Source organism: Otolemur garnettii, unplaced genomic scaffold (genome assembly GCF_000181295.1).
Source record: "Otolemur garnettii isolate 467f Iridium unplaced genomic scaffold, OtoGar3 scaffold00082, whole genome shotgun sequence".
NCBI lineage: Eukaryota > Metazoa > Chordata > Mammalia > Primates > Galagidae > Otolemur > Otolemur garnettii.
In genome coordinates this window covers 1,201,761-1,218,661 of record NW_003852477.1, presented here as the reverse complement: position 1 = coordinate 1,218,661, position 16,901 = coordinate 1,201,761, and the positions used below count along the sequence as shown (strand labels likewise).

The 16,901-nt window shown below is 44.2% G+C and overlaps 1 pseudogene; it reads right to left on the bottom strand.

Moving 5' to 3' along the window:
• Positions 1-563: 563 nt before the first annotated feature.
• Positions 564-14,767, bottom strand: LOC100961871 (annotated as a pseudogene).
• Between the last annotated feature and the right edge of the window lie 2,134 nt (positions 14,768-16,901).

The following is a 16,901-nucleotide window of genomic DNA, read 5'->3' as shown; positions in this document are numbered from 1 at the left end:
AACATATTTTGGCATCAGTTTAAAGTTTCCCTTTAAACTATCCTTAAAGGTAGTCACAATTATGTCACAATTCCTCCTCTTCTTTATCTCATTAGGTAAAAAGCCCAAAACATTTCAACATTATGAAATACCTCAGTATTTTTCAAGAAAAGAAACACATTATCATGGAATCACAGAACTCAAAAGGACCTTAGGAATCATCTAACCAAATCCCCCTATTTTCAGAAATAAATGAGAATTTAAAGCTCAGGTTAAATGATTCATTCAAGGTCATAAGAGCTCATTAGTTCCAGACCCAAGGATAGATTCAGATCTCTAGACCTGTAGTCCAGAGCTCCATCCTTCTGCAAACCAGTAAGAAATGTCTGCACAGAAAGGATTAATCCAGAATATTCTCAAAACTGAGGATAAGGGAAATGAGCTATAGGTGGTGACTGAATCGAATGCTTCATACCAAGTTCAGGCTGCTGGCGCTCACACTGAGCTCTGTGTCCTGAGCACCTGGCCTCTCCACTGGCACAGGCTGGGACGGCCTGCGGATTCCTTCTTGCCACCCAGCTGCTTCAGGGCCAGGAGGTGAGATCCATTCCGCCTTGACTGCAGCCAGCAGCTTTGGGACACTGGCATTTCCACAGGGGCCACCTGAAGAGGTACAATGATGTGTGTTGCCGAGTTCTGCTGGAACTTGTCACAGGTGGTGAGACTTGACCCAAGTTCTTCACAGGCAGAGCTGCTAAACAGCCTAATGCTCCTGCGCTCACAGTCCGCACAGCGTCCACACTGAAGCCACCCTGCTGGGGAACTGGGCTGTCCTGAGAATGAGAGGGCTGTCCAGACTTGGAGGCATATCACTGTGGGCCACCAGGACCAGGAGGTCCATCCAGACGGAGCTAAGGAACTATTACTAGCAGGCAGTTGCCCTCCCAGAGACTAGCTCGTAGAAGTGACATCAATAGTCAGGATTCCAGAGGTCAGTGCCTCATCCAAGCTGCCTGCAGAACCATGACCACCAGGAATGTCAGAGAAGGGCACTATCAGGTCTATGTTAGCAACCTCCCTTTGGCCTGGACTACCAAGTTCACTGCTGGGCACAAGAGAACTTGGAGCTTATAGCTGAGGTAAGAGATCTTGGCACTGGCTGTGCTGTCCGACCACCTGAGCCTTCATGCTGTGCTTAGGGGTAAAGAGTCTGTTGCAGCTGGACACAGACGTCCCGCACCTGTGTCCGGCTGGATGCACTGACTGCTGCCAGGGGAAAACCTAGCACAGCACCATTCCACGGGCTCTTCAATGGCTTTGTGCCCAGGTGGGTTATGCTGTGTTTTTTCAGGCGCTCTGCTCCCGTGAACGATTTCCCACAGCCTTCCACAGGGCAGGTCAACTTCTGGTGGTCATCGTGTTTCCTTTTGTGCCTTAGAAGTTTAGACATGCGGGTGAGGGTCCAGCCAAAACTGTCTGAGTCACAAATAAACAGTCTTCCACCCGCATTTGGTGAGTTTTCAGTCGACCAGCACTGTTTGCTGCACCCAGGAAAAGAGCAAAAATAGAGCTCTGTTCCTTCGGTTATGGATAACAGGACACTCACTGCGATGAAAGTCTTCTCACAGCGGGGAAAATCGGAAAATCGCACTTGTACTGGCTGCGCTGGTGGGAACTGAGCTTGGCGTGCGTGTGGAAGCGCGGCGCGCACCTCGCACTTGGACGGACTCTCCTGCTCCTGGCCCTGCACGTGCGCCTTGAGGTCGTACTCGCGGGGGATCTTCTAGTCGCGGCCGCTCACAGGGCAGCTGAAAGGCCGGAGCTTGTCCAGTGACTGAAGGCCCTGCCGCAGCCCTCCAGCGGGCAGGTGAAGGGCCGCGGCTGGCCTGCTGCCTGCCTGCTTCTCGGCCAAGGCCGGCCCACACTGCGGCTCCAGGCGGGCGGCAGCCGGTGCCAAGACGCCAGGGTCACAGAGCACCGGTAGGTCCTGGTTGCTGATGGTGACCTTACGGGTGAGGGGCGGCCCAGGGCGGCGGCAGGGCTGCTGAGGCCCTGCTGGGGGAAGTCTGCGTGGCTTGTGCTAGGGCCGGGATGGACCTGTGGTAGTGCGGGGGCCTCAGCGTGCTACATCCAGCAGTAACGCCGTGGAGTCGCCATCCCCGACGTCCACCAAGCAGTCGCGGTGGCGAGCCAGTCGGGAAGTCCATCTTGGACCCAGCAGTGGCGTCTGAGCCGAGGCCTCAAAGGAAGTGCCTTCTTGTAATTACTATAATACCTAGTACCTAATGCAGTGCTTTAAAACTATTACATTACTTATGATATCTAATACAACGTAAATACTATGTAAGTAGCTGTTATAACGTGTTGTTTCACAAGTAATGACAAGGCAAAAAAATGTCTGTACATGTTTAATAGAGATGCCACTATCTTTTTTTCTGAAAACTTTGTAGATGAGATTGGTTAAATCCACAGATGCAGAACCCATGAACACAGAAGCCTGGCCTGTACCTATGATGGCCTTAGGGATCTGTGTATCTTTAAAAGAAAAGTATACTGGGTTAAGTATCGTCTCCCCCAAATTTATCTTCTTCCTATCCCAGAATATGACCTTACTTGGAAATAGGGTCATGGCAGATACAATTAATCATATCAGAGTGTGCCCTTACCCCAGTGTGATGGGTGTTCTTACAAGAAGAGACACAGAGATACTCACCCACAAGTAGAACCCCCTGTGATAATGGGGGCACAGAGTGAAGGGATGCATCTACATGCCGAGGAATGCCAAAGATTGCCAACAATGCCAGAGTCTGAGAGGAATGGGACAGATTCTCCCCCAGAGCCCTCTGAGAGAGCATGGTCCAGCCAAGGCCTGCATTTTGGCCTTCTGGCCTCTAGAACTCTGAGAGATTAAACTTGTATTGTTTTAAGCCATTTGGTAATTTGTTACGGGAGCCCTAGGAAACTAATATAAAAAGCACTTAAGAACTTTTCAGAGTGACTGGCCTTAAGGTATCGCTATCACTGACTTGTATCAAATGTAGAAATTTTAACCTTGAGACTTGAGAGAAAAAGGGTTTATCAGACTTTCTGTATATAACAGTGGTGCCAACCTTGTATTAATCTCAATTGATTTAAGCTTTCTAATAGTTTCAGGTGAAACCTTCACCTACCCATGTAAGTATTGGATTGTAAGAGTGCTTGCAGCTGTGTCTTCAAAACACCATTAATCCCCCCCCATGAATCCTACTGCTTGAGGATTACATAGTAAATGAAATCTGTCGTCTGTTTCCTTTTCCTGTGCCCAGTCTTGGATATCATATCCAGTGAAATGTGTGCCACAGTCACTATCAATGTCTGGAGGGTACTCAAACCTGACTCTGAGTTGCTCCAAGCCTTTAAGGCTGGCTGTTTGGTTTGCCCTTTCACAAGGCAAGGCATGCAAATAATCCTGTGCCGATATGCACATATGTGAGTGCACACTTTTGTCCCTTACCTGCAGGGATCAAATGGAATCTATTTGCCAGTCTGTCACTGGGGCATCTGTCTTATGTATGTGTCCTGGTACATGTGAAAGTTCAGGGGGAAACAAACCAAGTTTGTTACTGCCACCACTACATCTGCAGAGCGGAGGGGCAGTCCTGCTCCCTTTGCAATTTTCTGGCACACTGTGCACTGTGATGCCCACTATATTTATATAGATAATCAGCTAGCTTAGATGACTTTGAGGGAGCCAGTGTTCTAATTTTTGCTGCCTGCATATCTGTTTCCGTGTTACTGGAAGGCAGATTTGAGCAGTGTGCTGAAACATGATACAAAATTAGGCTTGCAGTGGGTTCCTATAGCCTCTCCCAAATGTCTTTCCACGTGACAGTTCCCCATAAAGGTTTTTTAAGCACATACCAGTCATCTTTGGTCCATTGAGCAAGCCTAGTTTGGGGCAGCGCCTGTGGCTCAGTGAGTAGGATGCTGACCCCATATGCCGAGGGTGGCAGGTTCCAACCCAGCCCTGGCCAAACTGTAAGAAAAAAATAGCTGGGTGTTGTGGTGGGCACCTGCAGTCCCAGCTACTGGGGAGGGTGAGGCAAGAGAATCACCTAAGCCCAGGAGTTGGAGGTTGCTGTGAGCTGTGATGCCACAGCAGTCTACTGAGGGCAATAAAGTGACACTCTGTCTCAAAAAATTTTAGAAAAAGTAAGCCTACTTTTAGTTGTAAGACCCTTAAATGTTGCCCAGCTATCTGTACGAAGAACTATAGGCCATGGCTCATGGATACAAACCAAGCATGCAGGCCAGAGTTCTCACTGCTTTGTTGACTCTTATCTCAAACCAGGTCGTATCTGTCTGTGGTTGTTCAGCTACTGCTGTCCATACACAGGTGTTAGCTCAGCTTGACCCATCTGAGTACCAAGTGTTTTCAGCAATTGGGGTCGTTGCTTCATGTATAGTTTGAGGCACCTCCTGTGAGGGCTCCACACTAGGGGCAGGATGGTCTCTGTGTGCTGACCTTAGGAGAGTGTGCAGTTCACCTCCCAAGGGACTTGTGGAGAGGGCACTGTGTCACTGTAAGTATATGTGCTGCTTTGGTAAAGTGGAGGCTTGAGCAATAACTGAGGCAGGCCTGGCCAACAGCTCTCTTTCCAGCCCTTATAGGGAGACCTGTCCTCATTCTTACAGGCAAAGCAGCAGTTATGGGTCCAACTTGCTGCAAGGCCTTGTATAGCCCAGGACCTGTTGTTCAATCAGAGAATAGTGGGTCTTAGCACCCTTCTGTAGTTGTGACCAAAATTCTAGGGTGATGTCTTCCCTATGTGGACTTGCCAGAGGGCCCAAAGATATAGTGCCCTAGAAAGAGGAGAACCTAAACCTTGCGCTCAAGCCACTAGTGTTGTAGTCTTTGCAAATGCATCTCCTCATTTTTATCCCGGCCTCAACTTGCTCCTTCTTTACTAATCAGTATAGGGAATACAAGTATTGAGCTAATCATGGAATAAAAGCCATGCGTCTTTCCAAAAGACTTGGGAAACATTTTTACTGTTTTTATTTATTGTTTTAGACATGAAAAAATTATTGAATTTCTTCAATGATTGCACCTGAGATAAGGTGTGTCCTACCTGACCAAGTGACCCCAGGAACCTCACAGCCAGTTGTGGCCTTGGGCCTGTCCTCTGGATTGGAGAAGGGTGCACAAGGCATCAAGGTGTTGCTGTTGTGCATGTACTCATGCAATGATGAGTCTTCAAAGGGTCGCATCATATCTTAAACGTAATGAGACTGTTTATGGGGCAGCAGACCTAAAGTTCCATCTCTAGCACTCATTTCATGACCGATGGTGGGGCCCTGTGTGCAGATAACCCTGGGGCAATGCTTAGAATGTTCTTTGTTGGCCAGTGTGAGTGAAAACAAATTGACCCAGTGAGTCGGGGTGTGAAAAGGATACTGAAAAAGGCGTTGACTAAATTGAATGCAGTACAAGTGCCTATAATTTGTATTAGTTCTATTATTTAGCTTATATTGAGCTCGGCAGCATATATCTCAGGGATGCCCTATTTGTTTATTTAATTCCCAGTAGTCACCTGGCATGTGCTAGGTAACATCAGGTTTTCTAACTGGCCATACAGGACTATTGAAGGAACTTTGAGCTGGCTGAATAATATTAACTTTGGCCAGTCCCTGTGTGGATGCTGTGATTTCTTCTCTCCTACCAAGAAGTTGGTATTGTGTCACATTAATGTGCCGTGGGGAAGGGAGGTGTCTGAGTTCCCATCTTGCTTCCTCTCTTAAAATAGCCTTTACTGCCCCAATCCATAGGTGAATTCTCCCACAGCTATTTTTAAAGAGTATCCTAGAAGGGCATGCGTACCCAAGATGTTTTCTGGAATAGGTCAGATAAAGACAATAGGGCAAGCAAGGGGGCTTCACCCAATACCAAGAAGGAGACAAGTTCATTTTACTTGAATTGTTTGTTCTCAGTAATCACCTATAGCTGGCACCTGACCAGGGTGTCTTTCTGGGTTTCCATGGAGTAAAGTGTGCTTTGCACCTGTGTCTGCTAAAGCTAAGGTCCTCTACTTGTTTCTTGGAGTCCAATAGATTATGTGCTCCACATGGGACCTTCAGTCACTTCCTATTGCTTTTGTGTTTTGAGACAGAGTCTGACTTCGTCACCCTCAGTAGAGTGCTGTGGTGTCACAGCTCACAGCAACCTCCAGCTCTTGGGCTTAGGCGATTCTCTTATGTCAGCCTCCAGAGTAGCTGGGACTACAGGCGCCCGCCACAATGCCCTACTATTTTTTTCTTGTTGTTGTTGTTGCAGTTTGGCCAGGGCTGGGTTCAAAACCGCCACCTTTGGTATACGGAGCTGGTGCCCTACTCACTGAGCCACAGGCACCGCCCCAGTTCCTATTGCTCTTAAAGAGAGTGACTAGGCTGGGGAAGAGTCCACCACTGGAACGCAGAGAGTTCTTTTACTTGGAGTTTCCTCTCTTCCTTCCTCTTCTCCTGGTCAGGTGCTGGGCAGAGGCCTAAACTGCTGATGAGGAGTCCGAGCCTTCCAAAGTCCTTCAGTACAATGTGAGGTTACTAATCTATCCTTCCTTTGCCTACCCCAGCTGAGATCAGATCATAGGGCTTTCTGGTAATACTAACTGGGCCTTTAGACCTCTTTTAAAAATTCTAACAGACTTGGCATCTCCTTTTTCCCTCTTTCCCTTGGTAATCAATTAGACCATATATCCCTTGCCTGTTTTGTTTCCCCAAGGTCAATGATTCCACCCCCACATCACCACATCTTGTTCCACGAGGGGGCTGGAGAGGGCTGTGAGACAGCTGTGCCAATCCCCAAGGAATCCCCAAATTTGTGACAACTTATTTTCCATGCCTGGGGCAAACACAGCTTCATCCTGTCCTCCAAATTGTTGGGCATATCTGGCCTGTCACATGCCCAACTCCCTTAAATTGCTCTGTGCTTCCTCTGGAGGTGGCCGTGCCAGGCTATGACCAAGTTAGTCCCGTTCGTTTGGCCAGGCCTCTCTCATAGATAATCCAGTCCATAAGACTAGAAGTGCCCTCTACAGTTCTGGCATTGTGTGATAGGTGTCTCAAAGTAGACTGACAGGTTATATTGCTCACTTTGTTAGCTTCATTCTGCTAGGGACATGCCATTGCCACCAGTGTCCCCACAGTTGCACCATCTACATGGTTAAGCTTTCTCTTGGCAACTGTTTAAGCATTTTTGGTAAGTCCATTACTTCTGCTGAGACATAATTTCAGATAGTTAAGATTTCCTGAAAAGGCTGTTATTGCCCATCTGCCTCTGTTGGGCTTTTCCTTTGTGCTACATGAGAGATCTTGCTCTCAAAAGGGGAAGATAATTACCCTTCTCCTCACAGATAACCTCTATGTCTTCATCTGACTCACTAGTTCCCAAGAATTCTAGATCTGAACATCCTAGTCTAGTTTACCAAGGACAGCTTGTACGTAGGTTGGCATTAAGCCCAGACCCAGGGCTCATGTACTATAGAGAAAGGGTACACATGCTCCAGAAGGAAGGTGCAGGATAATTCAAGTTCACCCTTCAGGGAAAGGAAAGAATGTGTGTAGCTGGGCATGGTGGCTCACACCTGTAATCCCAGCATTCTGGGAGGCCAAGGTGGGAGGATTGCTGGAACTCAGGAGTTCAAGACCAGCCTGAGCAAGAGCAAGACCTTGTCACTACTAAAAATAGAAAAATGTGCTGGGCAATGTGGTGGGCACTTGTAGTCCCAGCTACTTGGGAGGCTGAGGCAGAATTGCTTGGATCTAGGAGTTTAAGTTTGCTGTGAGCTAGGCTGATTCCATGGCACTCTAGCCTGAGCAACAGAGTGAGACTCTGTTTCAAAAAAATGAAAATAAATGCTATGTGCCTCGTAGCCTATAATTTGCTTAAGGGCAGGATTTATAGTAAGTACCTATTTATGATAACATCAAGGTTGTCTTAGCTAACACAGAAACAGTAAATGAAGCAGAAATCTCATAAGTGCTCCTGGCACTGGAGTTAATCAGAGGCCAGGATGATGGATCCACCCAAGACACTAGTGACTTTAGCCTCCACAGTTCTGATATACCAGAAGCAACCAGTTATATCATTGTTTTATTTTCTATTTATTTTAACATTACATATCAGGAATCTTTTCATATCAGTAGTATTCTGTTCTGTTTCTTCTGACTTATCCTTTGCCCATTTGTCTATTTGATTACCTTTTTCTTATTGATGGGTAGGAACTCTTTAAATATTATGAATATCACTGTACTGTATATGCCATTTATATGGCTCTAAGATGACAGCAGATTTTCAAATTCTATTCATCAAAATTTCAAAAATGTTAGCAAGTGAGTTCTGATCTGTTTACCCTAGAAACAGCTGTGTCAAGTACTTACTAACATTAGCCCCAGTGTAATGCACTGATCCCCCCAATATCTGTCTAGTCACTACTTGAATCATACAGAACTGAGCCCAAATATGAACTCCAATCTATCTGATGCCAACCTTATAATTTTTTTTTACTACGTTATTTTCAGCACTACTTATGCTAACTGTATATATATGATTTACATAGAGTTAACACGGTTCTTAAAAAGATAATAGCTAATAGCTGTTGATAGCTAATTGATAGCTAATTGATTGACCACTCCAGATAAGTACACTACATGCATTATTATCACAAACATTGTCCCATTTGGCCCTCATCACAGTTCTAAGAAGACTTTATTACTGTCCCCATTTTGTTAAGGAGGCAGCAGAATCTTAGATCTGTTGAATAACCTGTTCAAGGTCAAGGAAACTAATAAATGGCAGAATCAGCTCAAAGCCAGCTACCAAAGCACCAAAGTTCTATGGAAATGTTTGGTTTCAGGGGATGCTAGCCAACCTGCGGCAAATTAGAACCCTTAGCCTAGTCGAACCTTTTAAAACTAAGTCATACCCCAATACTCTTACTAAAACACTGTGCCCACTCTCTGGTGTGGGACAGGCATTCTCTCCAGCAGGGAATGCCTCCAACTGCCAGGCGGTAGAAAAGTCAAAGAAAGGGGAGAAGAATCACGAAATTGTTCACATGAGCAGAAGAAATCTAAAAATCTCTGAGGTCACAAATGCTAATATGTCTCCAGGTATGAGTCAGGGGGCTCACTGAGAACACCTAAGAAGTTTCATTTCTAGATAAAATCAGAGCAGAAATTTAAATGACTATCTGACCTATGAAACAGATAAAGATTAGTTCACAGGCTTTTTTTAGAGTGGAAGGAAAAATCATATATAGGGGATTTTTAAAGTTTAGCACAATTTAATTTTTTCTAAAAATTTATGCAAAAACTTAAATAGTACTAAAAGTTTATAACTACGTATAGCTGTCTCTTGTCCCCTAGTCCCACAACTAGTCTTAGACTCCAGAAAAGATCTTATATAACACTTTTAACTGTTCTTTTCCTTTGGAATTTACCATCAAATTTTCTAAATAGTATACTTGTCCTGTAATTTCTCAGTTTGGAACCTTTATTTTCTGTTGACTTCCTGTTGAGCTGGTTGAGGATTTAGCTCTCTCGTTCTCTTCAATCTTTGAAATAATTATAACACAAAAAGTATTGTTGTTTCCTTTAAGCTGTTTTTGTTTTACCTCTGCCTGCCTTTCAATTATTTGCTAAGTCCTCTTTGTGCCTATAATTAATTTTTTCTAAATGTTCCTGTAGATCAGTGACCTTAGTCATTTTTCCAAAGGTCACCTGAAAGGTAGTTTCATTTAGTTACTGTATGTCGGAAAAATCTTTATTCTACTCTTAGACTTGGTTGATCATTCTCTGGGTAAAGAATTCTATGTTGAGGTTGGGCACAGTGGCTCACGCTTGTAATCCTGGCACTCTGGGAGGCAGGGGTGAGTGAATTTCTTGAGCTCAGGAGTTTAAGACCAGCTTGAGCAAGAGTAAGACCCCATCTCTACTAAAAATAGAAAAAATATCCACATGTTGTGATGGGCACCTGTAGTCCCAGCTACTTGGTAGGCTGAGGCAAGAGGATCTCTTGAGCCCAAGAGTTTGAGGTTGCTGTGAGCTATGATGAATCGGCACTCTACCAAGGGTGACAGAGTGAGACTCTGTCTCAAAATAAATAAATAAATAGATAAAAACAAATAAAAAAATACCTAGAAAGACGTATGTACTTTGATTCATTAATTATACTTCTAAGACTCTCAAGACATGTTGAGACATATTTCAAAAAATGTTCTAACATATTTTTACAACTATTTATAATAGAAAAAAATTGGAGTCAACCCAAATTCCGAATACCAAAATAAAGCAGTTAAATATAGACACTTCATATGATGAGTTATTATACATGAAAATGATGTTTATAAGGAAATCTTAATGGCATAAAAATATTTATAATGTAAAGTTAAGTTTAAAAGTACTCTTAGGACTTAGAAGTCTAGATATAATATGTTGTCAACTTTGATTTAAAACAAATCCAGAGATACTATACTGGATAATGTAAAGGCAAATATAAAAATAAAAATAAGAGCCTTCATTTTCCCTGATAAAAAACAAGGGGAGCGATTTCCCTCTCTCCTCCCCTTTGTTTCAGAATTTCTTTCTCTCTCTTTTTCACTGTGGTGCCTGGGGTCACTGCTACTGCTCCACTTCAGTTGCTGCCCACTCCTCCCATGGCTGAGGTCATGGCTGAGCAGGTGGCAGAAAAAAGGTGAACTTCTTTTTAGGTGTTTCTTTTTCTTTTTCTTTTTTTTGAGACAGAATCTCACTATGTTGCCCTGGGTAGAGTGCCCTGGCGTCGCAGGCTCATAGCAAACTCCAACTCTTGGGCTTAAATGATTCTCTTGCCTCAGCCTCCCAAGTAGCTGGGACTACAGGTGTTCGCCACAACGCCCAGCTATTTTTTGCTGCAGTTGTCATTGTTGTTTAGCTGGCCTGGGCTGGGTTTGAACCTGCCACCCTCAGTGTATGTGGCTGGCACTGTAACCACTGAGCCTAGCTGGTTTTATTTAAATTTTTTCTTTTTTTAAATTTCAGAACATTACATGGGTATGTACTTATTGGTGATATAGTTTGTTTTATACATTTCAGGTCAAAGTTATAAGTGTGCCCTTCACCCAGAATGTGTGCATTATACTCCTGAGGTGTGAATTAATCCAACCCCTCTTCTTGCCTCCCACCTACTTGATTCTAGTTGATCCACATGTGCATGTGTTGATTGACTAGTTCCAAATTAATGCTGGGTACATCTAGTGTTTATTTTTCTATTCTTGTGATACTTCACGTAGAAGGATGGTCTCCAGTTCCATCCAGGTTGTTAGAAAGGTATTAGATCACCAACCTTTTTTTTTAAAATAGTAGTAGTCCTTTATGTTATACAAATACCACATTTTATTAATCATTCATGTATTGATGGGCATTTGGGTTGTTAAGCAGGTAATTATAAGTTCAGTAACAATTTCTACAAAAAGGCACACAAAATGCCAGAATTCCTTAAAAGCATCAAATCTCATATTCTTTTTTTTTGGTAGAGACAGTCTCACTTTATCGCCCACAGTAGAGTGCTATGGCATCACACAGCTCACAGCAACCTCCAGCTCCTGGATTTTGGTGATTCTCTTGCCTCAACCTGCCAAGTAGATGGGACTACAGGTGCCTGCCACAACGCCCAGCTATTTTTTTGTTGCAGTTTGGTGGGGGGCCAGGTTTGAACCTGCCACCCTCAGTATATGGGGCTGGCACCCTACCCACTGAGCCACAGGCACCGCCCAAAATCTCATATTCTTGTTTTCCATAAAACATACATTGCAATCAATTGCAACAGGCTTGTCGATATCAGTCTCTGCAAGAAGAGACAGTCCAATGGAGTCAATCAGAAAACTAATTGTGAACAACACATAAGAAGTTTTCTTATTAACATAAAGGAAGAAAAATAGTACTTTTCATAAAATGAGCCTGTCAGCACTGGAGTAGTTTGTACTATTGTGCTACACAATATTGCACCCCCTTGAGACTTGGGGTAAAAGAAGTAAAGAACTTTCTGATTAAGTGAGACAGTTGAAAAATTATAAATTTCCAGGCCTTAATAGGATACTAATAGTGCAAGCTGGTAGAAGAGGTTCCAAAAAATCCTTAGGCTTGCAGAAGAGTTCCCAAATCTTCATAATGATGTATACAAATCTTTGTCATGATGACACAAGCCTCTTGCCAGTCTTACAGCTCAGGAATGATTCCTCAAGGATTAGGAAGCCATCTCCTTGAAATGCAGACATTAAGGGAAATAGCATCTCTATCTCTCAGCTCCTGTCAGAAGATAAAAACCTAACTTTGATGGCTAAGTGGACACCTTATTTCAATTTGCAAAAAGGTTTGTTTCTTCTTCAGGTAAAGCCAACACAGAGGGCCTCCCCAATTATTATCAAGTTAGAACAACTATGTGTGACAAAACATGCTGTCAACTCTTCTTACTTAAGGGCTAGTTATTGTTTCTATTGAGAACATGTATGTAATAGGTTGTATCTCCTTTCTCTCTTTGTGATATTAGCAGATGGCATGTGGCATACATTACATTCTGGTTTAATGCTTATTTAGCAATAATATTGTTTTCCCTCTTCTACTACGGTTTTGGAGAGGTTTTTCTGGGTAGGGAGAAGATTTTAGTTTTTTAAATTACATTTCTCGAACAATGGCACTCCACTAAAATTATATTAGCAGTTAGTTGTCTCTGGACAGAGGAATGGAGCCCCACCTGTTAAGATGTCAAGTCATTGCTATGATTAGCCTTTCATACCAGGGAGCAAAAGTTTGTGAGTGCACCTGGCCTTGGAAATCTCTTGGCTTAACACATCTGGTTTCTGTTCAGACCCTCTTTCAAAGCATGACCTCTTCATCTTTTCAACTTTTGTTTGTTACGTGGCTCTAAAATGTTAGAGATGCCACCGAACAGCGTATCCATTGCATGCTCTATCCTCTCCCAACCAGGAAACGTCTTCTCACATCTTCAAGGTACGACTCAAGGCAATTTTCACCTTCTCCTGTTCCTGTAAATGTTTTTCAAGCATAGAGTGAGTTTCCGAGATGTGCCAGCTGCCATTCCTGATCAGACACTGTGGGAAGTCTAATGAGACAGTCTTCTAACAAAACAAAAGTGACATAATCAATGGACATGGCCGCCCATCACCTTTTCTATATTCTGTTGATTGGAAGCAAGTCATAAGTCCTGCCACACTCAAGGCGAGGGAATCCTACAGGAGCATGGGTACCAGAAGGCAGGGATCCTTGGGACCATCTAAGTCGGCCCAACCGAGTCTTCTGAATCTTTGATTAGACACATGCTGAGGTCTCCTCATTCTGCATTACATGTCTGCTAATCTCTTTCATGTTTTCTATTCTTTTGTCTTTCCGTACTGCATTCTTATAATATCTTCAGATCTTTAACTCCATCAATTCTTCTTCGCTTGTGGTTAACACCACTTAACACATTGTTTGAACTTTATATTTTCAGATCCTATAGAGATACAGAGACAGATATAGACATAGATAGACCTGTTTGCTTCAGCTCTTGTGTTCTGACACAGAGCTAAGCTCTACAGCAAAAGCCTTAGAGGTGGCTGCAGTTGTGGGGAAAATGGAAGGTGGAGGACAGAGTGTTTGTCTGCAGTGACAACTGAGTGGCAGGCAGGAACAGAAGAGCACGATGGCTTGGGGAGGCTGAGGGGGGTGGGGAAGCAAGTGAGAACCAGTATCTGTTTGAACTGCCTCCTGCTTGAGGTCTCTCCTCTTGCTGGCTGCCTCCTGATCCCAGGCCAGGATTAGCAGTTCTCTGGGCCTCCATTTTCCATAGGAACTGAACAGAGTACACAAAGAAGGAGCTGTCACCCTCTTACCACAGGCACTGGGGGTTTCCAGTCCAGTATTCTTCTTTTGTCCCTTTCTTGGTTGGGATCACAAGATGGGCATCTTGGCTCTGGGATACCCCACCCAAGCAGGGTCTATAAATAGCATGTCTCACGGAGACACTAGTCTCCCTCCTTGGTGTCCCAGCCCACGAGTGCCACTTTATAGCCCAAGGAGTGCTATAAAGATAGCTGACCTGTTCCAAGCTTTTGTAAAATGAAGACCACAAATTGGATTCTGATTCAAAAAATGAAAGCTCAAAAACTCTTTCAATAAATGCAGTAAAGTTACCTAAAAAAAAAAAAAAAAAAAGATAGCTGACCTAATCAATGGATTGAGAGAAAGGGATGGGACCAAGGCTGGAGGTGGGGATTTGGGTCCATCAGAGTGTAGGCACTACATGCACAGTAGTGCATGGAGAATTCTTTGCAGTTTCTTATAAAGCCTGAGCCAGGGTGACTTCCACCTGGTCAGCACTATGACCATGTCTCCCTTCCTGAAGAACCCTAGGCTCTTGTCAACAATGATGGCTAAGTTCACCCAGAGGTCTATATCCGCTTCCTAGCCTCCTGGCCTGGTTCCTCACACATCATAGAGAAGTTGTAGTGCTACAGATGGGCCTGGCGGGACTGTGAGCACTATCTGGCCACTTGCTGAGCAGATCTGCCAGCCCTAGTGAGGATAATTTTAGTCACACTGCAGTACTTGAAGGAGGCTTCCGTATGCTGATGGAAACAGCTTATGTGGGGTTCCTGGTAATGTGTGCCAGGTAGTGGAGCTTCTCAAATAATTGCAAGTGGTGGATGATGGCCTCTGCCTCACCAGCAGTCAGGTGGTCAGCCTCCAGAGGGTGGGTCCCTTTGGCTTTATACATCTGGGTGTTTCCGTGTTGGGTTCATATGTTTATAATTGTTATACCCTCTTCCAAATTGATCCCTTTGTCATTGTATAATGATGTTCTTTATCTATTTTATTGTTTTTTCCTTAGGTCTGTTTCACCTCATGTAAGTAAGGCTACTCCTGATAATTTTTGGTTTCTGTTTGCATGGAATATATTTTTCCATCCTTTTACTTTCAATCTCTATGTGTCTTTATAGTCAAGAGGCATGTCTTATAGATACCATATAGCTGTGGGTTTTTTTTTTTAGGACAACTGTTTTTCATATAGTACAGTATATTACCAAAGTTCTATAGATCAATAATAAAACATATACAGTGTAGCCAGTTTGGAGAATTCTTTGCAGTTTCTTATAAAGTTAAGCATGGATCTACTATATCACCCAGAAATTCTACTCTTAGATATTTATCCAAAGCAATAAAAGCATATATTCACAAAGGGAGTTTTCAACAATGTCCATAGAAGCTGGAAACGACCCAAACACCCTTCAACAGGAGGTGAATGAACAGACTGTGGTATGTTTATGAAATGCAATATGACTTAACAAGAAAAGGGACAGACTATTGTTACATGCAACAATAGGGATCTCAAAAACATTATTCTGAGCAAAAGAATCCAGGCACGGAAGGCTATTTATTGTTCAATTGTACTTGTGTGAGTTTCAAGAACAGGCTAAACTAATCTGTGGTGACAGAAGTCAAAACCGATTTCCTACAGATCATAATTGACTAGCAACTCAAGAACAGACAAAACTAATCTATGGCAAGGAAGTCAGAGCCACGTTGCCTAAAGGCGCTAGAAATGGGTGGAAGGAAACTTTCTAGGATGAAGGAAGTAATTGCTGTGTGTCTTGATGGGGCTGGTGGTGACATGGGTGTGCACATTAAGAAAAGCTCATCTAATTTTATGCTTAGGATCTGTGCATTTCACATTCACACGTACTCTGTGTAGATTCCACCGCATGTTGGGATGGGCGGTGATGGAATTGAAGCAGGCTATGCCACGGTCCGTTTTTCACATGTTAGTCTAAGTAACAAACACAGAGAGGCTCTCTACGGTGACGTGATGCTCATCTGGGAACAGAGCACTGGAGCTGGAATACCTGTGCCATAGAAAGCTCACGTGTGTACTGCAGACTCTGGGGGTAAAGGAAGGCCAAGGCTTTTAAAGTGTGAGGAGGATCACACACTAACATCCTTGGCTATAAGGGACAAAATGAAGGTGGCAGCAGTCCAGGGTTGGACAGGCATTTGCTGGGAGACGTCCTTGCAGAAATGATTTTCCGTGTAAGGCTGTGGTCTCTGCAATCTTTTATGGAAGTTGTGGGTATCCGGCTTGAGAACCCTATCTTCATGGCCTCCCTGGCTCTATTTGGCAGGGACTTTTTAGAACATAAGCGCCTCTGTTTACAGTCTCACAACTTTCACAACATGCAGGTTGTTTAGTTGAGAAGAGAAAGGAGAAATACAGGATGGCGAGATGAGGATGTAACATTTACTGGACTCCGAGAGTTCCAAAGTGAACTTTCCGCTGTTCTCAGGGAGGGAGAATCACACACATTTCACTGTTGTCACACCAGCGGTCCTTGGGACAAAGTTAGCAGGAAGCGGGGTGGCCATGGGAGCCGCAGTTTAGCTCAGGGGGAGCGGGTGGGGCAGGCATCTCGGAGGGGCTTTAATGCCCACTGTCCTGGCTCGGCCCTGGACAGGAGCAGAATTCTCTCGGTCTCTTGTGCCTCATTATCTAGCAAGAGAGGCAGTCCTGAGGCGATGTGGCCGAGTTATGGAGGAGCCACCACACACCGTGGCGCTTCTGGGTCCGCTGTCAACTCAGCCGGGCCTGGCAGGTGGAAAAGCTGCTCCTCAGAGCGCCCCAGCCCTGGAGAGGTGTGGGTCCCGCAGCCATAATCACGGCTTTCCCCAAGCACTGTAAGCCCTTCTTTTTCCTAGGTGACATTTTAGTTTATTAGGTCACAGACTACTGTCCACTCATCTCAGTTCTCAGATACCTTTTCACCCCAGTGAAGTGGGGAGGGAAGAGTCATCTACGGAAAGACAAAGAAAGCACAGGCCTCAGACTCTGACTTTTTCTCTGAATTCTGAATACTTGA